We start from the raw sequence: 23318 nt of genomic DNA, 5'->3' as shown, positions 1-23318 counted from the left end.
TGAACAGTGGCTTTCAGAAGCAGGCCATTGTTTGAACTGTGTTTCATGATATTGATTACGAACCGTCCTCAGCAGTTTTTTGCCTTTTTGGTCAGGTTCTGCCTGTCCTACTGGAAATAGGAGGCAGTGTGTCCTGGAGCTGTGCTGTGTTTTTTTCTTAAATGCAATGAGCCAGCTGGGAGGACAAAGTCTGATACGGTCTGAAAATATATTTTTAATAGGTCATTGTCTAGTTAAGGGGAATTAGCTAACTATGTATATCTCTGCAGACTAGAAATCAAAAGCAAATCAGAGTGAACAAAATGATAGAACAATATGTATTGTGTACTATTTGTAGGAATGTTAAAGACTTATAAAACAAATGATTTTTCAAAACTAGCTGAGGATACACACACATCAAACTCACAGATGTGACTCCCTCTGTTGAGGACAAAGGACTAGAATTGAAACTGGTAATCAAAGATGAAAGTAAGTTTTTTCTTATTATTCTAATTTTCCTTTTTAAAAAGATGAATTGAAATTCACAAATCACTTATATAATGATTTTTTTAAAAAAGATAGACATCAGTATATCCTTCTGTTTTTCTTTTTCTTTTTTCTTTCCAAAATTACAAAGAGGAGTTGGCAGGATGTACTTATTTTTTCAAGTCACTTCCGATCTGTATATGACATTCAAGAACTGTTCTTCGATAAAACATACAGGCTATTGATTCTAAGATTGTGTCTAAATGCATCCTGTTTCAATGTGGAGACAGGTTTGAGCCTGCCCTCCCTAATTCTGCTAATGAGGCAGCAGGAATCCGGCTCTATTTGGGCAACAATGGCTTTTTCTTCAAGTCCACCCTTGGCCAAGAAGCCCATTGGCCTGTATCCATCCACCAGGGCTCAACTTCCTTTAATTTTTGTGTTTTATATTTACCTTTATTCACCAGCAGCATATTTTAAAACAATAATTTTAAAATATTTTTGAATACTGCAGACATTCAAAAATGAAAACAACTATTTAAAATTATATACTATTCTCCAGTTACAAAGTATGCTTACATCCATTATTTTATTTCATTTCATTATCATCATACACTCTAAAATGTACTAAGGTCAGCATTATTTTACCCATTTTGCAAACAAAAAAAAAATGAGGCCCCAAAACATTCAGTAACTTCTAAATCATATCCACAGTAGTAAGGACAAGAGTTCAAATCTTCCCATTCTAAACTGTCCATCCATTCTATTCATTCGTTCATTTAACAAACATTTATTAAACTCCTTCTCCATAGACTCTTTTCTATAATTCTTGTCAGTGTATCGGGTACTTGTGTTTCCATAAGTCTTTATTCTGTCAATATAAGCTACAGTTATAGGCTATGTGATTCATTGTTGTTTCATTTCCTGTGCCTCATCCTTCAACCCACCTGCTCAGTTATAAAGTCCTTGAGTAATTCTCTAGTTTTAAGACATAAACTTTCTTCACATCCCACAAGGCTTAACATAGTTCTGGATAAATGCAGAAAACCACTGTTTCTTGCTTAACCAATTTACGGATTATTGTATAGATATAAAAGCCTAGATGTTAAAAGAAAAACTCACAGAGCTCCATTTATGATAAGGAGATAGAACCCAACACCCTAATATCCCATCTGCTCCAGAGATGTGGAGCAGATACTAGAACCCAAGAGCTGGATAGCAGCTTCAGAAAACATCCTCGGTCCCTATATTACCCTAGGAACTATTCTAAGTTTCTCAGTTTCATTCCTATGTAGAGCTTGTTATATAACATTGAAAACACAATCAGACAAGACCTTTGGATTAGGGAAAAACGTTAAAGAACACATCATTGTCATTTATCAACCGGTGTTCAGTGAGCCCTTATTATATGCACAATACATTAGATGATCCCGTGAATAAACAAAGGAAAGTGCATGGACACCTTTCTTCTTCTCAATGTAAATTGCACTTTAGAGTTTATACGTTATCTCATTTCAAACTTTATAGTCCTGCATGGCAGTTATATGCCTGTGTTCTGAATCAGACATTCTAAATTTAATTCCTGGCTTTACCACATTCCAGCTGTGTGACCTCCGGCGATTTGCTTAATCTCACCAAGCCTCAATTTCTTCATTTGTACAACAATGATAATAGGGTTCTAGGGAAGATTGAAAGAGATAATTCATGTAAAGCACTTAACACAGTATCTGGCACAGAGAAAGCCCTCAATAAATGTTAGCTATTTCTATCATCATCTTTACAACTACCCTTCGAGGTAAATAAGGCACACATTATTTGTACATTAAAGAGAAAATCTGGGCTAAGAGAAATTATGTTGGTTGCAAAGGGTAACAGTGCTAGTAAAGGCCATCAACTCCAGGCTTTCTCACTTGCCTGGTGCCAGCCCCATATCACACAGTCCCCTAACAGCATAAGTGAGGAAAAAACACACAAATGTTGGGAAATGTACAAATATTGAAGATGATTGAAGGAAATATGACTGTCCTTCCTAGCTGAGCACTCCTCTGCTGTAATTAACATCTGATCTGCTACTTTACCAACAGATGAACACACACTTGGCATTAGGAAGCTGTCTATTTAAGCTTTTTTTTCATCTATGCCAGTTATCTGTATTTTAATTTCACACAAAGTTTGATTGTTGGCTTTTTGACATCACCTTGTGCCTTCAGATTGAAGTAAATAATACAAACACATATTCAAAGAATAAGTGTTGATTCATTGATGTGCCCAGAAGAATTGTGAAGGAAGCACAATTTATCTCCAGACCCAAGATACCCCCAGACTTAGTCATCAAACTTTACTGAGCATTAGAATCACAAATTCTTGGGCCCATTCCATAGGTTCTGATTCAGTACGTCTAAAGTAGATCCTGATAATTTGCATTTCTAACAGTTTTCCAGATAACCCTGCTGGTCTGGAGAACATGCTTTGAGTACTATCATAGGTCAGTGTCTCCCAATATAGAATATATAGAATACAGAGAATCTATATTCAATCATTTGGGTGATTATCAAAATTCAGCTTTCGATGTCCCACTCCAGACTTGTTGAATATGATTCTTTGGATGGGTCCTAGGAATCTGTATTGTATCTGTATTGTCTGTATTGTCACAAGTATCCCAAGTGAATTTTAAGCCCATAAAAGTTTGAGAATCATAGGCCGGGCACGGTGGCTCACATCTGTAATCCCAGCACTTTGGGAGGCCTAGGCGGGCAGATCACTTGAGGTCAAGAGTTCAAGACTAGCCTGACCAACATAATGAAACCCCATCTCTACCAAAAATATAAAAAATTAGCTGGGTGTGGTGGCATGTCCCTGTAATCCCAGCTACTCGGGAGGCTGAGGCAGAAGAATTGCTTGAACCCAGGAGGTGGAGGTTGCAGTGAACGTAGATCATACCACTTGCACTCCAGCCTGAGCGACAGAGTGAGACTCTGTCTCAAAAAAAAAAAAAAAGTTTGAGAACCCCTAATTTAAATTCTGAGTGTGTTCATGATTTAAATCTTATTGTTGTACGTCCAGAACCTAATAGAGTGTTTGGGCTATAGTAGCTACTCAATAAATATTTGTATTTAAATATATCCCTTTTTGCATGTCCTATTCCCTCCCCACTTAAAGGCCTCCCTCCTCCCACTAGGCCCTTCTTTTAAAGTGATACAGGCAGCTCCCTCTCTCAGGAAAAGCTTAGAAACCCACTCAATCAACACACACAATACGTTGTCTTAAAACAGCTTTCTAATCATCATTTTAATTATTTCTCGCATTGTTATTAAACCTTGTACAAAACTGTTTAATTAATGAGATTATAATCTCCCTGAGCAGAGTGACCAGGCTCCTTGCCTCTTCCATTCACAGAACCCCAATCTCCATCAATACATCATCATTTCACCCCAAAATAAAATACTCACTTTGTTTTATATTTTGCTTTATTGCATTGGTAACCTATATTTTTATTTATTCAATAGTTTAATTCATTACCTATGAGGTGCCAGACACTTAGAAAGATATCAGTCTATCAATTAACATAAAAGGAAATCATCAGTGAATGAATGAGTGAATATTTAGCAAACACTAATCCTCTTTCATTTTCTCAGTCTCCCCTATCACAAAACACACACTCTTCTAGGGGGCTGGAAACATTCACTGAGAGCTGAAAGGGGGCAAAGCTCTGATAACATGTGATTTCACAGGAAAGACCAACAAGCTTATCTCAATGAATATCTATGCAATTCTCATACCTACCTCACCCCAGAGAAAGAAGAAAGCCACTCATTTTTGCCCCCTCCAATCTGATGACAGACACTTTCATATCCCCTGTATTCAATCAATGTTTTATCATATCAAACTACATTGTTTTTTCACTGTGTGGCAGGCAAATGCTATAATCAGTTTTACAGGAGACTCTCCCAGAATCAAGTGGCTGTAGGCAAGACTGGCTGGCAGCATGACTTAGACATTTACAGATGCAGATCTAGCTGTGAGGAAGAAAAAAGCAATTTAAAGAGACATTGTCAAATTTGAGAGGCATAGATATTTCATCTTTAGTTTAGTAATTAGTGGCTTGAAAAGTACCCAATTAGAAATATTTTCATAAACAACTTAAGCAAATAGTTCAAGATTTTTTTTTTTTTTTTTTTTTTTTTTTTTTTTTTGAGACAGAGTCTCGCTCTGTCACCCAGGCTGGAGTGCAGTGGTGCGACCTCGGCTCACTGCAACCTCTGCCTCCTGGGTTCAAGCGATTCTCCTACCTCAACCTCCCGAGTAGCTTGGACTATAGGTGCCCACCACCACGCCTGGCTAATTTTTTTGTATTTTAGTAGAGATGGGGTTTCACCATGTTGCCCAGGCTGGTCTCAAACTCCTGAGCTCAGGCAATCCGCCCTCCTCGGTCTCCCAAAGTGCTAGGATTTCTGTAAAATTATTCCCCAAATTATAAAGCCAAGGAAAGATAATGTGCAATTTAAAACTGCCTTCAAATAAACATGTTTATTGCTGGAAGAGTCCTTAGAGATCAAGCAAGCCACACTCCCTGCAACCCTCACCCCGCCCCTCCACCTTGTGTTGAAGCTGAGGTTCCAAGAGGCAAGATTTACCAAAACTCAGGAACCTCACTGACTACCACTTTATGTGTTTCTCCAATTAGCTAAAATTTCAATGCCAGGGACTCTTAGAAACCTTAGCCAGATTATATAGTTTACAGCTGAGACAACTGGAGCAACCAATAATCCTGGATCACACAGCCAGATCCCTTCTCTTTAGCCCTGTCTTTTCCTACGCCCTCTTACTGCCTCCCAGAAGAGACGTTCCACAAGTGTCAAACAACTTAGGAAAAAAGCAGTCTATGTACACAAAGGATTTAGACTGGATATAAAAACCCCATTTTCCGTGATAAATATAGCTACAAGGAGTCTCTCCTTCTACACCCCTTCCTATTTTTCCTTAAAAGGCTGAAATGGATGCGGTGCCACATTTGTACTTTGGCAGATGCCTGTGATGTACAATTTATGAGAACTAAAAAAGCACCCATGTGCCTTGAACTCTCCCTATCATTTGCCCATCATGGTGCCTTAAGTTCTCAGCATTAGAAAATTATTCCCAAAACACTAAAATTTAAAGCATTGTATCTTCAGAAAATCCCAGTACAATGGCTACCTCTAGGAAGGTTAACACATGAACCAAACAGCAGTCATTAATACATTCACATAGCAAGACCCTGAGGGATTGAATGCGACATAGAGCCCATGAATGGAAGAGTAGAGTCTGAAGCCATGGGTGCTGACCAGGGAGGGAAAGCATAAAGATTGCTTAAAGGTGGATTCTAATGGAGCCAGATTACAATTTGAGGAGAGCAAGTAGCTGAATTTCTGAGAAAAATAAATAGATATATGAAAGAAAGAAAGAATGACCTATTTCATAATTTGAGCTATGATTAACTTTGAATGATTCCTAAGAAAAGCACAGGCTAACGTAAGCCTAATGACTCATCCAGCAAGAATGTATTGCACACTGATGTGGTTTGGCTCTGTGTCTTCACCCAAATCTCATCTTGTAGCTCCCATAATTCCCACATACTGTGAGAGAGACCAGGTGGGAGATGACTGAATCATGCAGGTGGGTCTTTCCTGTGCTGTTCTCTTCATAGTGAATGGGTCTCATGAGATCTGATGGTTTTAAAAACGGTGGTTTCTCTCCACAAGCTCTCCCTTTGCCTGCTGCCATCCACACAAGATGTGACTTGCTCCTCCTTGCCTTCTGCCATGTCTTGGGTATGTCTTTATCAGCAGCATGAAAACAGACTAATACACACACCTACTCTGTGTTACATTCTGTAAGGGATAGAGAAGATAATTTGGTGTGTTTCTTTTCTTAAGAAGATGGCAAAGGAGTAAAGAGATAAAAGTAACAGAAACCTAGCAATAGAAGAAATACAATGGCTATGGTTTAGAAGTATGCCCAATCAACATTCACTAAACCCTAATATGATCAATGGTGTGCATTAGGTGTGAAGGAAGTCGTGATGCCCTCACAGCCTGAAAGGGAAAATGGCCTATGTACAGAAATAACCCTACTAGATAGAAAATAAGGTCCATCCTAGAAGTGTAAGCAAACCCTAAGCCATAAGGATATGTGCTTGGGATGAGGAGAGAGTAGGTTATTACTTCTGTTGTAGAAAGTCTTCATTGTGAATGTGTCTCTAAACCTGAACCTGAAGTAGACCTCAATAGCTGAAGATCAGGGATGGTGCATTACAGAAGGACGCAGAGAAGATATATAATATATGTTTCTGGGACTATAAGCATTCCTACAGCCTGGAGTAAAGAAAATGAAAACTCAGGAGGTATTTCTTGTAGAAGGTCTGCCCAAAGGTCTTGGCAATCTTGACCTTTTTCTACTTTTAGGCTTCAAGAAATTTCGGAAAATCTTGAAGTGCTCTTAAACCCTTGGCCTATTTCTCTAAAGGGGCAGAGTGAATTAGATACAAATTCAAGGCCTGGCTTCATCATTTAACATGAGAGTAACTTGGAAAAATCATGTAACTTCCCTTAGCTTGTTTTCTCACCCATAAACTGGGAGAATTTTTACTACTGACTTATTAAGGTTATGAGAGCCAAATAAGATAAAGCTAAAAAAAAAAAAAAAATCCTACACAAAGCTTCACAAACATTAATTGTCATTATTATGTAAATGTGGCCAGCATGCTTGGTGGAAGCCATCCAATGTCAGTGCATGACATAGAATTAAATTTGTCTGTCCTGAAAAGACCTTATATTCTGGGAAAGTAAAGATATTACCTAAAATTGAAAATTAAGACCTAGTATATATGTGACACACATCTGGCTCCTGGCATAGAAACTCTCACTGTGTATTTATTACCTCTTTTTGTTTGTTTGTTGGTCGGTTGTTTTCTTGAGACGATCGCCCCCACTGGAGTGCAATAGCCTGGTCTCGGCTCACTGCAGCCTCCACCTCCCAGGTTCAAGAGATTCTCCTGCCTCAGCCTCCCGAGTAGCTGAGATTACAGGCATGTGTCACCACACCTGGCTAATTGTTTTTGTATTTTTAGTAGAGATGGGGTTTCACCACATTGGCCAGGCTGGTCTCGAACTCCTGACCTCAGGTGATCTGCCTGTCCCGGCTTCCCAAAGTGCTGGGATTACAGGTGTGAGCCACTGTGCCTGGCATATTACATCGTAAGTAGTGGATAAGTTAGTGCATAGGTTGGGAGCTCACCTTGACCCTTCTAGAAATCAGAATTCAACAATGTTTAGATACACAAAATGCTGTGACTGCTTTCAGAAAACACAACTATGGAATGTTTTTCTATACATCTGATTGATTAGAATCCCCTCATATGTCATAATACTAATAAGATTGCATGTTTTTTTTTTTTTTTTTTTTTTTTTTTGAGACGGAGTCTCGCTCTGTCACCCAGGCTGGAGTGCAGTGGCCGGATCTCAGCTCACTGCAAGCTCTGCCTCCCGGGTTCACGCCATTCTCCGGCCTCAGCCTCCCAAGTAGCTGGGACTACAGGCGCCCGCCACCTCGCCCGGCTAGTTTTCTTGTATTTAATAGAGACGGGGTTTCACCGTGTTTGCCAGGATGGTCTCGATCTCCTGACCTCGTGATCCGCCCGTCTCGGCCTCCCAAAGTGCTGGGATTACAGACTTGAGCCACTGCGCCCGGCCTGATTGCATGTTTTTTGATAGAACCAACATATCTTCTAATTACAGCATAAATACAATGTACAATGCATCATATTTTCCTTTACGCATGCCTCAAGGACATTACCTGTGGCTCTGAAATGTCTTAGAAGACCTTACGGTTAGTGAATGACCACTTTGGGTAAGCAAAAAAAAAAAAAAAAAAAAATAGATCGGTAATAACTGAGGCAATTTCAAGCTTATCATAAGGATATCCCATAGGATCAAGCTAACAATGTATTTAGTTTTGATGTAAATTTCTCCTGTTGCCTTAATTAGCCCCATCTCAATCCTTCCTAATGAATACTATTAGCTGTCTGCTTCCCATACATCTTTAGAACCAAGGAGAAACCAGCACCACAGTCAAGACAGTTTTTCTGGGCAACTGCACAGGATCCTCCTCTAAGAAAGACCCTATACTTAGTTTAATGTTCTTCTTCTTATAATGTTATCTTTGAACTTGTGTTTTATAAATAAGTCTGATGGGATAACGGAATATGTGTGTGAGCAAACAAATTTTAAATAAAGAAAGAAAAAGGCTTTATAGTTTAGTACCTGTCAGCAGTACATTTGGGCCTGCACCTGCCAATGACTGTATTTGCAGAACCCCTCTTAACAGAATACACGGACAATATGGCTGATACTGCAGGTGCCGTTTTTTTCAACTCCCATTGGATCTTGTTCTTAAGGCTCTAGTGTGCCTCCAGCCTATTCTATTGAAGCAATGACAATTTGTCACACTGTGACCCAACTTTCATCTTCTTTTAACCACAAAGCTATGCTACGATTTTAAAAATATATTAGAACTGGGCACAGTGGCTCACACCTGTAATCCTAGCACTTTGGGAGACTGAGGTGGGCATATCGTTTGAGGTCAGGAATTGGAGACCAGACTTAGCAAATGGCGAAACCCTGTCTCCAGAAAAAAATACAAAAATTAGCTGGGCATGGTGGCATGTGCCTATAGTCCCACCTGCTTGGGAGGCTTAGGTGGAAGGATTGCTTGAGTCTGGGAGGTCAAGGCTGCAGTGAGCCAAGATCATGCCACCGCACTCCACCCTAGGCACACAGCAAGATCCTATCTCATAAATAAATAAATAAATAAATAATATATTAGAATGCTGATTATGTTAATTTTTATTAGTCTTTTGAGTTGTAGGAATGGTGTTAATTTTCTATTTCAGTCTAGGATGAAGAAATATCCGCTACCAAAATCAATCCAGCCCTGTTTTCTTGAAAATAAAAGCCAAAGAAATAGTAACTTGTTCCGAAATTCAAAGTAAAAATAATAAGAGTTAAGATTAAAATTCCAAAATGTTGAATTGGCTTCTGTTTTGGCTTTTGCATTTCTGACTCTGCATCAGGACTGTATTTGGATTTCTCTTTCATTTTCAGTACTTTAGTACAGTCTGATTTGTTTTACACGGGTGCAGGGACACACATACACATACACACACCTAAATGTCAAGAAACACATTTGTTAAATTCATAGTCTATAGATATTGATGTTCTATTTAGAAGGAAGTCAGACAATATATAAAAGCTTCAGGGAAAAGTTTCTTTGCATAACAAAAGAGCTAATGCATCAAGTTATGGTTTGTTAATGGCATTCAATTAACACATAACTGTTGTTAGTTGATTAAAAATTAACTGTGAATAACTGTTTAACATTTAGCACTTACAAATGTTCCTTGATTTATTAAAATTGTAGAGCAAAGGAGTCTGGGGGGAAGCTAGAAATATTTGGTTAGGTTTTTAATGGAAATTTTAGACACATTGTAAAATAGTTCTTCCTCGTAAACATACATTTGTAAATCAATCTTCATGTTTTAACCACTTGTGAAGAATTTTGCAGACTTCCTGTTTTAAAGGCACTTGAGAAATAAATATCTGCCAGGGAGAGAAATCCCATCAGTTTTCTTGCTGTTCCTATACAGATGGTGGACCATACTGTGAAATTTGCTGTTCTTCGATTGCTCCATTCTGCACACGCCCCAAGGAATCTCAGAATTGTAGAAACTAGAGATGTAATAGACTAAATAGGTCATCTATTCCAATAGAAATTTTACCAGATTTATACAAGACTCTTGAATTTACAATACAACTCACTTCCAAGGGGGTCCAAATGTTGAAGAGAAAATTGGCTTTTATTCCCCAGCCTTCCTAGAGTCATATATTATGTTCTGCTATTAATCATGTTCTTCTCTTGGTGAAGATAATACACCATCAGAATGTGCACGCAGGATTTCTTTTCCAACAAAAGGATTAAGTTTGTAGTGATCCATTTCCAGGCTCTCATTAGCACCCTGACCTCTGCCCCCAGACCAATGGCTTTATTTGTAAGACAGTTGTCTGAGGTCTGATGAGTAACCCATGGCCCTGAAAGAATGTGCGAGTAGGTGGCCCTTGTGAGGGTAACATTCAACAGATTGGTCTCTTTAAACCATATCCTGACTAGGTGCAGTGGCTCACATATGCAATCCCAACACTCTGAGAAGCCAAGGAGGGAGGATTGCTTGAGGTCGGGAGATTGAGAGTAGCCTAGGCAACATAATGAGATCCTGTCTTTATACATTTTTTTTTCAGTTGCCCAGTGTGGTGGTGTAAACATGCAATCCTAGCTACTCTAGAGACTGAGGCAGAAGGATCATTTCAACCCAAGAGTTCAAGGTTGCAGTGAGCTATTATTGCACCACTGCGCTCCAGCCTGGAAAACACAGCAAGACTCTGTCTTAAAAAAAAAAAAAAATCATATCCTAACCAACCAAAATAACCGCATGCAGATACAATACATGATTACTCTGAAATCATTTCAGTATATTTTTGAACACCAACATGTGTAAGGGATAGTCAAAGCAACAAAGGAATTTGAGTCCCAAACCTTAAAGGTCTGCATTCTTGAATAGAGGGAAAACCATTCAATACATCAGAACTTTATACTACTAGGTATCATGAATGTTATTTGTTTTTGCCTACCTTTCTCATTCTTTTGTTCCTGCAGGGAACAGTCTCTGTGATTCAAATGGCACTGACTCCCCAGTAGCTCATACTCCTGGCCACAGTAATTGGTGCAAAAATGATCAATGACTTAAGTTTGGCAAATTAGGGTTCTCCCCAGGACTTCTATGCTAGAGGTCTCTCAGAAGATTCCTCATTCTCATCACAAAGTGCTAAACTAGGAGAATGAGGGCCAGAGGCTGCCAGTGGCAACTTGCCCAACACACAGAGAGAGCCTGTCTCAGAAAGAAACCAGGGTGAGAGAAGTAGAGAAATGACAAACCCCGACAATATCACTGAACAACTAAGTTCAGCTGTCCCTGAGGCTACATCCACATTTTAAATTTCTCTGGTCTAGGACTTCCCTCCCAAAATGTATAGTTTGTGGTGGGTTTCTATCACTTATAACTAAAAGAGAATGAATTAATACGTAGAGACACCTGCCAAGTGAGATATATAGATAATGAAAGGAGAATTCGGGATAGGAGTTCAAGGGAAGACTTTCCAGAAAAGATGGAAATTTGATCTATACTTTTAAGAATTTAGGAAGACAGAAAGGAAAATGAGGGCATTCCAGGTAAGATGATATATAAAAGTACAAGCCAGTTTCAAGGGTCAGAGACGATCAATTTTGGGTGAAGTGGTGGCTACATATAGGATAAGAAGTAGGCAGTTAGGCAGAATAATAAGAACAGTCTTAATAAATGTGGAATGTAATTGATAATCGAAAAGAGACGCAACGTTTGTTAATAAGAGTAAAGCTCTGAACACACATCATTTTCATCACCATTACACACACTCACAAATCAGTTTCACTCACAAAAGCTTCATTATGGACTCTCTGTTCACCTAGAGAGGATCTCGGACTGGACACAAGCACAGGACATAATCCTGTTATGCAGAGGAGTCAGAGGGCACTGGGGTACCAGCATTGCACACGCACCCTGACTCATCTACAGACCTCAGCATCCAGGGCCATCCACCCAGCATTTTTCATGATGACATAATCCTGTTAGGAAGACCAACAGAATCGACTATATATAGAGATTGCATTTTTCTCCTCTCCTGGTCTCTTATCAAGGGGATATTATTGAATTACATATTCTTTTTTCTCCCGTCCTGAGCTTTTGTTTGTCTACTTCTTACATCCCATACCCTAACTTTGTCTTGGCCAAATGTGCTTTTGCATACATGATACAGAAGAGAAGCCCTCACAATGCTTTCTTGAGCTGTATCTGAAAAGTTATTTTGTACTCATGTACAGGATGGAAAACATGTATCAAATGTCAAGGGATTTATCTAAAAACCCTGATTCTGGGGGAGTAGTGGTAAAGAGTTTTCAGTAATTTATGAAGATAAATTTTGTAAGCAATATTATCATGAATATATTTAGATATATTTAAATGTGGATTTGGATAGGGGTATGAATTTAGATGTGTAAATATCTAAGTATAGGTAGAGATAGAGAATGCCGATCATCTGAGATCACCAAGGCCATTTATACTGTTTTGTTCTGATGTCTCCCTTTCCGGTGACTCCTGGTTAAACCATGCTCCTTTTAGTTCTATAAGAACTGCTAAATAACCTGTAGCTTTTATTGAGTGAGACACCTCATGGAAGCAGAGCATTTTCCGTATGTTAGCAACAATTGGTGAAAATATCACAAAAATCGATCATTTGAGCTACCTTCTAAATGCTAGTTAGGGAAGGGCAAAAATTTGACTATGACTAAGAGAAAGAGGTTAAGTAAAACCCCTTTCTATGTCATTTTCATCTATTTATTTGGAGTTTATACACAAATATATCATAGCCAGAGAGAAATGAGTGTTCAGTGAGGGTAGAGATTAAGATGAGGAAAGGAAGCCAGTCTTATAACTTCTAAATAGTTGAACGCTAATTATTTAATTGACAAACATTGGGTACCTACTATGTTCTAGGCATCAAATTATCTGAATCATAATGACACATGTCTTTGTGTGCCTGAGTTCTAGACTCTGAGCTTGCTGAACAGGGACTGCAGCTTTCCTTTTCTGTATCATAGAATCAAAACCAATGGCAGATATGTGATAGATGCTTAGTATTTGTTCAATGGATTAATGTTATGATGATTAAACTGAATAATGCATGCAAGTCATACAATAAGTATTCCATCAATGTTACTGTGTTTATTACCATGATGTTTAAAAAGCATGTAGATGAAGAAGAACCTGCAAAGACTGAGAAGGAAGAAAAAGTTAAGAATGGAATCTGATATTTGCAATAAGTCTAGTGGTACCACATGAGCCATACCTTCTGCCCATAATACTTTTCCTCTTATGAGTGCCCCCATAACCCCTTTTGACTGATTGATTTCTAGTTGTCAGCTGCAGTTCCAGAAACCATCAGCCTGGATTACATGTTCTTTCTTTTTAGTGGTTCCAGGTTCCACACTCACCACCCCACACTTAATATTCATAGTCTCTGGAAACTACCAGAGTTCAGATGATGAAGCAGGATTCCAATGAGTTGAGCATTACTTAGATTCTCTGCTGACTTCATTTATTTAGTCAGCCAGTATATATCGAACACCTACTATATGACGAACACCAGCATGTAGGGAGTAACTGATATCACATCTCAAAGCCAGCTCAACAAGTAGGCTTTTTAAAAAGTTATAATGAACTAAGCTTACCTTCACACGGAAATATATTTTGCAAGTCACTCCTGTCTATAACTGCCCAAGTTCATTAACATCAGTGCAGCTTTATAAGGACATTGATAAAATCTGGCCAGTTTTCCTCAGGCATATTCAATAAGGTTAAACACTTCTCAGAGATCATGTAAGATGAGGTCTAAAAAGTATGCTAGATTGAGTTTCGGATGCCCTTCATACTCTCTGCCAGGAGTGTGAAAGTGTAGAGCGGGAATGGAAAGCAGAAGGCAGTGAATTGGAGCCTGAGTGTGTAAGCTCAAGAAGTTTGGCTCTTATCCAGAGAGAGAAAGAAAGGATCATTTCTACAGAGAGGTGTGGAGTATAGAGAGGTTGTTTTGAGGATTTTTTTGTTTTATGAGATAGAAGGGCTTAAACATATTGAGAGAATAAAGAAAAACAACCATTAAAGAGGAGGAAGTCAAAAATGAGAAAGGCTGAAAATGACAAAGTCATAGGGGAGAGGTCAGGGGGGATGGATCGTAAGAGGCTCTGGAGAGATTCTTCATCTGTTACCCAGGAGAGGACAATAGACTGGATAAAGGCATAAATTTCTCAGAATGTAAAACTTTGGGTCATCTGCTATAAGAGGGTAGATTGGGGGCTGGGGTTTTGTGGACATGAAAGTGGTCCTTCACAGGAGAGCAGAGATTTGTAGAGGTAGAGACTAGGCCTTACCTGAGATCAATGAGAACCACGGAGATAAGTAGGCTAACAAATAAGGTAAAATGATGCTAAACAGCAGCCTGGAATAAAATGAGGGAATCTGGAAGTCCACTCTGCTAGGAAGATAGAATAAGGGTCAAAGGCCACAGAGCCAGTTTAAGATGTTAGCTGATTAAAAGAAACACACACACACAAAAACAGTGTGATCTTGAAATTATGAGCTCGAATTAGAAGAACAAATATTGCTTTAGGTTTTAAGGCTGGTACAGGAAGGTCAACTATATTTTGTCTCATGAAGTGCTGTGTTGACAAGGATTCTAAGAATCCATCTAGGTTTAATGGAAAAGAGTGTCATAGTCAATGAGTGATATCTGCACTGAGGTAGTAAGAGTAGAAACATATGGCGTGTTTTTGCCACTTCTTACTTAGGCTGTCTATGTAAATACTGAGGTCACCTAGGACCTTAGAGAGATTCATACGGGAAGGCAGTAACCATAATCCTAAATAAAAAAGGGCGGTGAGGGGTAGCCACCAGTTGCATGAACCTAAAATAAGAGGGATTTTTTAAATGATAATGGCAGAGTAAGATCTGGAAGCAGCAATGGGGAATTTAAAAAATGATAACAAAATATCAGAAGACAAACCTCTCTGTTAACACAAGGGCAACTTTAGAAGGAAGCCAGGTTTCCATTAAGAACTTTGTTTGATATCCAAAGAAACAGAGTCCCAGTTTAATCATGCAGTTGTTCTCTGTAATATACCCTCTTTGGGCTTACCATGGTGAAAACCTAGTTTAGTTGGGTGCATACATCACTTAGGTATATATCTTAGGTCATTCTTGCATTGTTATGAAGGAATACTTGAGACTGGCTTATAGATAAATAAAAGACATTTAATTGGCTCACAGTTCTGTAGGCTTTACAGGAAGCATGGCACCAGCATCTGCTCAGCTTCTGGGGAGGCCTCAAGTAGCTTTTACTCATGGCAGAAGGTGAAGTGGGAGCAGGTACATCACATGGTAAGGGTGGGAGCAAGAGAGAGGAATGGAGGATGCCACACACTTTTAAACAACCAGATCTCATGAGAACTCACTCACTTTCTCAAGGACAGCACTAAAGGGAAGGTGCTAAGCCATTCATGAGAGTTCCTCTCCCATAATCCTACCAGGCTCCACCTCCAACATTGGAGACTACATTTCAACATGAGATTTGGTGGGGACAAATATCCAAATCATATCAGTATATCTGAGCATTGAATGGGATCTTACACAGGTAAGTAGATAAAAATAACCTGTGACCCCATTCAGAAAATGGCACTCTCTGATTCCAAACTTCCATTGAAAGGCTATATTCCTTAACTTAGTTTCAACCAAGTTTCTTGTTTACTCCACAACTCCCCTATCTAATTTTCTGTCCTAATCAGGCTGGTATGGTCACCACCAACACCTGTTCCCATCTTTTCAGCCTCGCGCCCCTCCTTCTGCATCATTCCGAAGTCAGATGCCCTCTTTGTTCCTTTCTGGCTATTAAAATCTTTCATGTCCTTCCAAGCTCAGCCCATTGTCCACTCATTTCATGAAGTCTTCCTCTGACATGAGAGAATTACAACTTTTTTTTATTCTCCTCTATCACCATTTGTACTTTCAGTTGTGATTATTTTTCTATCACCCACTCTGTTAGAGCCTTGCATGCAAGAACAATTTATACCTCCTACTTCTTTTCAGCCCCCACAGTACCTGACATACACTAGATACTTAGTAAGTAACTGATGGATGAACGCGTGAATGAATCAAAGGGAAGTTCATGTATTGCTTTCTTCCTATGTGTTTTTACCTTCTTAAGGGGGTGTGCTGAAGGGCTTTGAATGGGAAATTCTAATGGGAGATTCTAGACCCCAGACAATGACTGCATCATTATTCCAATACAGAGGGGTGGCAGAAATTCCACCTTAATCCAGACACCTGCAGAGAGGTTGGCAGTGGGAAGGTGTTAAAACCACCTGAAGGACAGAGGTGGGGAGCGGTGCACCCTCTCCTCCAAGGCTTGAAGGGTATCTCTGTCGTCACTCACCAGAGAATGTGCAGCAATTCTGGCAAGCTCCCATTATCTCATCATTCTCTCAGATGGTGGGCAGTGGAATCGATATTCCCAAGGCTTTAAAAAGCTCCCAAATGTTGTGCTGCCATTCATTCAACAACAGGGGGAGAAATAAGGGAAGAAAAAAACTGATGTTGGCTTCTTATTTTGCTTATGTTGTTAAAAGCCGCTCTGATGCTGTGGTTCTGGAGTAGGTCCCCTCTTTCTTTGAAAGCATGCTGTGTGATAGACTGTCATTTGTCCCCTGCCTCCAGAAGAGCCAGCTGGCAGCTAAGTGCTAAAGCCAGTGACTTGCATGTGTTTTTCTGACATTTAACAAATGGGAACAGCTTGCAAATCTGCATTAACTCACTCTGTCTCACAAATAATCAGGGCCTACGCAGTGTAGACGCTGGGAACATTAGCTCCGACACAAAAGAGTGAGAGGCTGGGGGGTGGGGGGAGGCAGAAAACAAGTCAGCAAATAACGGATGTTTTAACGAAGGGATGAATGTAACATTCTGGTTCAGAGGAAAGAGTTTTGAAGTCATTTTTGTTTTTCAACAAGCCACTGCTAATGGTGCTAAATCCGTCTGTCAAGGCCCAGCTTTGCAGCTTGAAGTCATCTTGCCTGCACCTCACAAATGCTGATTTGTTGGTTGCTTTCATCCTGCAAATACCATTTCAAATTTCTTATGCTTCAGAGCCAATGTTCTCTCAAAGAGGCAATGTTTGACCACAAGTGGACTTTTGCAAAGCCACACCACACAATCAGATTGCTGTCCCTACACTGATGTTGAAAAGAAAAGATATCGTACACACACAGCTGTACATTTACAGGAAAATTGTCGTATGTATGTGTGTGTCTGTTGTGAGACTTCCTCACGCTAACATCCTCCCATAAATTAGGGTATAGATCCAGTTAATGTTAGCACTGTGGATTTAAGATAAATTTAGAAGCCTATCTCATTCAGGGTGATTTGGCATTTGGGGATAAGCACTATCAATCTCTAAATGTTTCATTCAGTTTATCCAGAAGATAGTTATGCTTGTGATGTTCCAACTTCTAGCCTCAAATCCCCAAAGAAAATAAGTCCCTAAGCATGAATAAACAGAGAAATAGGTACACTGGGGAGTGTATTTGGCACAAGGCTTGGGAAATCTGTCTTCTAGAAGAGGCAAAATGAACTTGTACTTTTCCTTAAACTTTCAGGATGGAACAGCATAATCACCATCAACCCACTGGGACTCATGAGACACTGCAGCAGGCCCTAAGAGGCATGAGGGGAATTGGGGGCTCATAATTAGGTCCCTGGACCTCAGGACTATGGCATTACATGAAAGAGAAGGGATTTTCACAAAAGAGAAGAGAATGCTCTTAACCACAGGCATGGATGCCCAGAAAGGCTGTCATCTAGCCCTAGCCCTCACAAAGCATGGTCCTGCCTGGGGCCTAGGTCAGTCAGAATCATGGAAAGGACACCTCTGCATTACCCGAGGACACAAAAGAGATTCCCTTCCTTCTGAGCAGACTTGATAGAAGGCGCGGTTACCCTTAAGACCAAAATCAACTTTTAAGCATCAAAAGGGCTGGAATTAGAGTACAAATTGAGCACTGCTGGCTGAAAAACTGCCGCACTCAAAGACAAAGTGGCAACTGTCAGTGGACCAGATAGCCATCTGCGGCCCCTGTGAACTGAAGCTGAGATATTTTGGCAACAGCTCAGCCAGGAAGCAGGAAGAGAGCGCCAACTCAGACTGAGGTTCAACAACACGGGGCCAGTCGGGAGTACGGGCTCTGCCACCTTCAGACTCTCTGGCCTTGTCTACAACCTTAACTGAGTTGCTTGTGAGTCTGGAGACAAAAAAAAAAAGACAGACAAGAAGAAAATGTGTCTCATTCCTCTAGCACAGAGCATCACACATGCAGCCACCATGGGATTGGACAGGACCCAGAGTCCTCTCTGTATATCACATGAATCCTGATTTACCCCATAGCAGGGGCCTGGGGAAACCAAGAATTACAGACAATTTTAAACACAAAGGATTAGCAAATTATTTGTGTGAAACGTCAGAGTGCTAAGGAATGAATCCCTGCACCTGAACCAAGAAAAGACCGTTACCAACATAATACTATACTTCAGAAGTAGTATATCCTAAACAAATAATTTTAGGCCCCTATTTTTTTTTTTTTTTTTTTAAATTTTCCCTGCCCTTACTCTGGCTCCAAACCTTGTGTTTTTATGGCTTTTCTCTTACATAATATTACTCAATTTCACCCATCTGTTTTCATTTCTACTCACTATAAGCCACAATCATTTTACCTCCTCTACTGCAGCAGCTTCTGAATTTGTCTCCCCCAATTCCATTTTTGCTTCTGCCCAATCCATAGGCCAGTATAGCCTCTGGAAAACAGTACAGCCAGTGTGTGGCTGGGCATGGTGACTCACACCTATAATCCTAGCACTTTGGGAGGCCAAGACGTGTGGATCACTTGGGGTCAGGAGTTCGAGACCAGCCTAGCCAAGTGGTGAAACCCTGTCTCTACTGAAAAATACAAAAATTGACTGGGCATCATGGCACATGCCTGTAATCCCAGCTACTCGGGGGGCTGAGGCAGGAGAATCGCTTGAACCCAGGAGGCAGAGGTTGCAGTGAGCCGAGATTGTGCCACTGCACTCCAGCCTGGGAGACAGAGGGAGACTCCATCTCTAAATAAATAAATTAATTAATAAATAACAAAACCAAAAAAAAAAAAAACAGAAAACAAAACACAGTGTGTTCATATGAATCTCCTGCTTCAATTTCAATAACAGTTCTCAAAATGGACACTAAGGTGTCTCAAGTCTCCATTTAGACTCATAGGAGTTCTCTGAAACATTTTTAATTTTTGAGGAAAACAATAATACTCCACATCAGTCAGACACTGCACAGTTTCAACATTAGATTGCACTACATTTCTTTCAATATCATTTTTTTGTGTGAAGCTTCGGCTTTCAGTGACTGCTGTGATAAGACGGGCAATTCCACATAATAATCATTGTGGAACAAGAAATAAAGGTAGAGGTATCCAATCTGATTCCAAGATTTGAGAAACTGTGCAGTGCTTAACAGGCAGACATGTATAATTAGTAAGCAATTGTAGTTATTTAAGAATGAAATAAAAAATACTGTTTTTTATCGATTTACGTATAGTATTTTTTCAAAGAACTTTTAAACTGTTAGATCATAAATATTTAGCTAACTTTTTAATTAATGGGACTTTTAGTATTTCTGTTGGCCTAGGGGTGCTATGAACCAAGAAAGTTTAGGAATGTTTGCCTTGAATAGTTTCTAATTGTTCACAGGATAAAATAAAAAAGTCTTGATCATGACTCAAAAATCCCTGTATGGTAGCCATCTCCAGCTTCATCTTATTCTCTTCATAATGTGATCTCTAGCACTCCTAGGACCTCTTTTATGTACCCTAACTTACCTCATTTATTCTTTACTCAAGGCCTTTACACATTGTTCTCTTTGTTCACGAAAATCTTCTCTTCCGGTCCTGTTGCCCCATGCCCCACCCACAAACACCCACTTCCCTACTTAACACCATCTCAGCCCTAAGATCATTTGGTCTGAAACCTATTTTCCCGTGGAAAGCAAGTTTATTGTATGTTCTTCTTTCATGCTATACCCTTTCCTTCAAGTCAAATTTGCACAAGAGGCAGTATAGAAAAATGGTTAACAACACAAACCCTGGATCCAAACTGCCAAGTTCAAATCCCAATTCTGCTGCTGGCCGAGTTACTTAACCACTGTGTACCTCTTTCCTAAAATGGGGTTACTACTTCACAGGGCTGTTAAATGAGTTAACATATATATATGAGATTAAATGAGTTAACATATATATACAGTATTTAGGATAGTACATACTGTAAAGGCTTTTTCCCACATCTTTTCTAGTGGATGATAAGCTCCATGAAAACAGAAATCACTTTTTTTACTAACCATTATATCACTAACATCACACAGTATCCGACACAGGAGACATGCAATAAATATTTATGAAAACAGAAAAGAAACATAATCTTAACTTTTGGTCTTGGCTTCTGACTCCCTTGACCTCACAATACCTACCCATGATGCACCTGATGTAAAATAATAGCATTCTAGGAGATGGGAAGGAAGAGTACCCAACCTATTTTTTAGCTTACTTTTCCTCATGTTACCCACTCCAGTCCATTTCTGCAGTGGATAAAATGGTACAAGATAAGATTCATTTTTTTATCCTCAGTTATTATTTTCTTCTATATGTAATATTTTATCAAAATTGAGTAAGGGCCGAGTGCAGTGGCTCGTGCCTATAATCCCAGCACTTTGGGAGGCCAAGGCAAGCTGATCACTTGAAGCCAGGGGTTCTGGACCAGCCTGGGCAACATGGCAAAAATCCATCTCTAATAAAAAATACAAAACATTATCTGGATGTGGTGGTGCACGCCTGTAGACTCAGCTACTGTGAAGGCTTAGGCAGGATGATCTTTTGAGCCCTAGAGTCCAAGGTTGCAGTGAGCTGAGATCATGCTGCTACACTCCAGCCTGGGCAACAGAGTGAAACCTTGACTCAAAAAAAAAAAAAGAAAAAATTGAGTGTGCAGTTGTTGGAACCGAACTGTCGATTCCCTCCTGGGCAGGGGTCGCCGCAAAGGATCACCGACACGAGATTCACAGCAGAGAGTTATTTATTACTAGCGCGCTAGGGTCCCAAGCTCTAAGTTGGCCCTGGGACCCCGACTGCTTGTTACAGGCTGTTTATATAGGCAAACACAAGTTCAAACACAGCTTATGGCGCGAAATTCAAACAAAGCTTTAGGCGCGTGGTAATTGGGTCTGTCTATGGCCTGAGCAAGGTGTCTTGTTCTAATTGGTTAGAGCAGGACCTTATGAGGTTTTTTTTCCTGGAGTTGTTGATTCCGGGAACTTCGAGGCAGGGTGGGACCCCCGGAATTGGCAGGGTGGGACCCCATGAGGTTGTTTCCCGGAATTGGCAGGGTGGGACCCTATCGAGGCAGGGTGGGACCCTATCCAGAGCCACCTGGTGTTAATTTTTTTAAGTTCTTTTTTTATGAGGCCTAGTTTCTAAGTTTTATGCGGCCTAGTTTCACAGTAAACAAAACACTGGACTTCAAGACAGGACACCAAGATTATAGCACCTATACTATGGGTCTCCCAGTCAAAGTATCACAGTCTGTGTTACAGTGTCTGGTCTCTGCTCTGGCACATGTAACCACAGCGGATGTGGAGGAGCACAAAAGAACACAACACTGGAAGAGGCCTTGGGTGAGTGGGCAGGGGGAGAGAGGGGCAGGGAAGAAACTAGGGAACTATCTTCAGTTCCTGGACAGAAAGTATTGAAAGACTTGAAAATCCAGCCACCCTGGGGGAAGCCTAAACTAAAAACAATAGGCATTAAAAGCTAATAGGATGTTACCTTTGTAGTTTTGCTAATTGTACTATGGCTATGCAAGATTTAACATTTGGGAAAGCTGTGTGAATGTTATATGAGAATAATTTGTACTATATTTTCAATTCTCTGTAAATCTGAAATTTTTTATTTAAATACCAACAAGAAAATATCAAAATATATTTAAATAAAATATAAGTGCTATTTAAATACTATAAGAGAGTTAAGTATTGTGTTGTGGAAATTCAAGGAAAAGAAAAAAAATCACTGCCTATGGAGAGCTCATGATAATAAGTAGCAACAGGGCTGTGTTTCAGGACAAAGATTATTTGTGTATGTGGAGGTAAGTGGTAAGGAGAGGAATACAGTGTGAATAAAGACATGAAGATGGGGCACGACTGCTGGAAAAATCCCTCAAACAGAGCTCTGTCCCGCTGAGGTAGTTTGAATACTTGTCCCTGCCCAAACCTCATGTTGAATTATAGTCCCCAGTGTTGGAGGTGGGGACTGGTAGGAGGTGTTTGCATCATGGGAAGCAGATTCCTCATGGCTTGGTGCTGTCATTGCAATAGTGAGTGTTTTCTTGCAAAATCTGGTTTTTTAAATGTGTAGCACCCTCCAACACTCTCTTGCTTTTGCCATGTGAGACGTCTGCTCCCCTTTTGCCATCTGCCATTATTGGAAGCTTCCTGAGACCTCCCCAGAAGCTGAGCAGATGCCAGTGCCATGGTTCCTGTACAGCCTACAGAACCATGAGCCAATCAAACCTCTTTTCTCTGTAAATTACCCAGTCTTGGGTATTTTTTTATAGCAATACAAGAATGGCCTAATACATCTTCTATTTGTATGCTTGTCCTAGCAACCTGGAAAACTCCCATTGATAACAAAGAATATCCCCTCTGTGGGATCCCTATTTCTAGTCCTATTACATTCTAATTCCAAGCCAAGTAATTCTACCAAATCTTTCCTAGTAATCTATGGGCTAATTCAAATCTCAATTTGGGAAACCCTTTACAGGGCATTTCAGTAATCACCATTTCTATGCTCACTCTGAACTAAATTCACAAAGAGGCCTCTAGTGGCTACTTGAGCCAGCTTCTGAGTCTTGTGTGCACTGGGCTTATTTAATAGTCTCTCTCTTACTGTGAGGAGTCAGGACCTGCCACGTGACACAACTCAAGGCTTATCTGGACATTCTTGCCACCTCACAGGCCTGTCCAATATAGCAATCTTGTTCAACC

The 23318-nt window shown here is 40.0% G+C and overlaps 2 long non-coding RNA genes across 3 annotated transcripts; one reads left to right on the top strand and one right to left on the bottom strand.

The window, feature by feature from the left end:
• Positions 1-1108: 1108 nt before the first annotated feature.
• Positions 1109-20682, bottom strand: LOC105499270 (uncharacterized). Of its 2 annotated transcripts, none has more exons than XR_011616728.1 (3): positions 20625-20682; positions 4249-4481; positions 1109-2143 (listed from the first exon to the last, which is right to left on the bottom strand). It is a non-coding gene; the product is annotated as an uncharacterized lncRNA (long non-coding RNA). The 2 variants fall into 2 exon arrangements; XR_011616727.1 differs by lacking the exon at positions 20625-20682 and adding an exon at positions 6091-6322.
• LOC139359960 (uncharacterized) lies at positions 7896-19406 on the top strand. The gene is made up of 2 exons (XR_011616726.1): positions 7896-8349; positions 17848-19406. It is a non-coding gene; the product is annotated as an uncharacterized lncRNA (long non-coding RNA).
• Positions 20683-23318: the final 2636 nt, after the last annotated feature.

Source organism: Macaca nemestrina, chromosome 19, assembly GCF_043159975.1.
Source record: "Macaca nemestrina isolate mMacNem1 chromosome 19, mMacNem.hap1, whole genome shotgun sequence".
Lineage (NCBI taxonomy): Eukaryota > Metazoa > Chordata > Mammalia > Primates > Cercopithecidae > Macaca > Macaca nemestrina.
The sequence above is the reverse complement of the archived record's forward strand: the minus strand, read 5'-3'. Positions and strand labels throughout refer to the sequence as shown.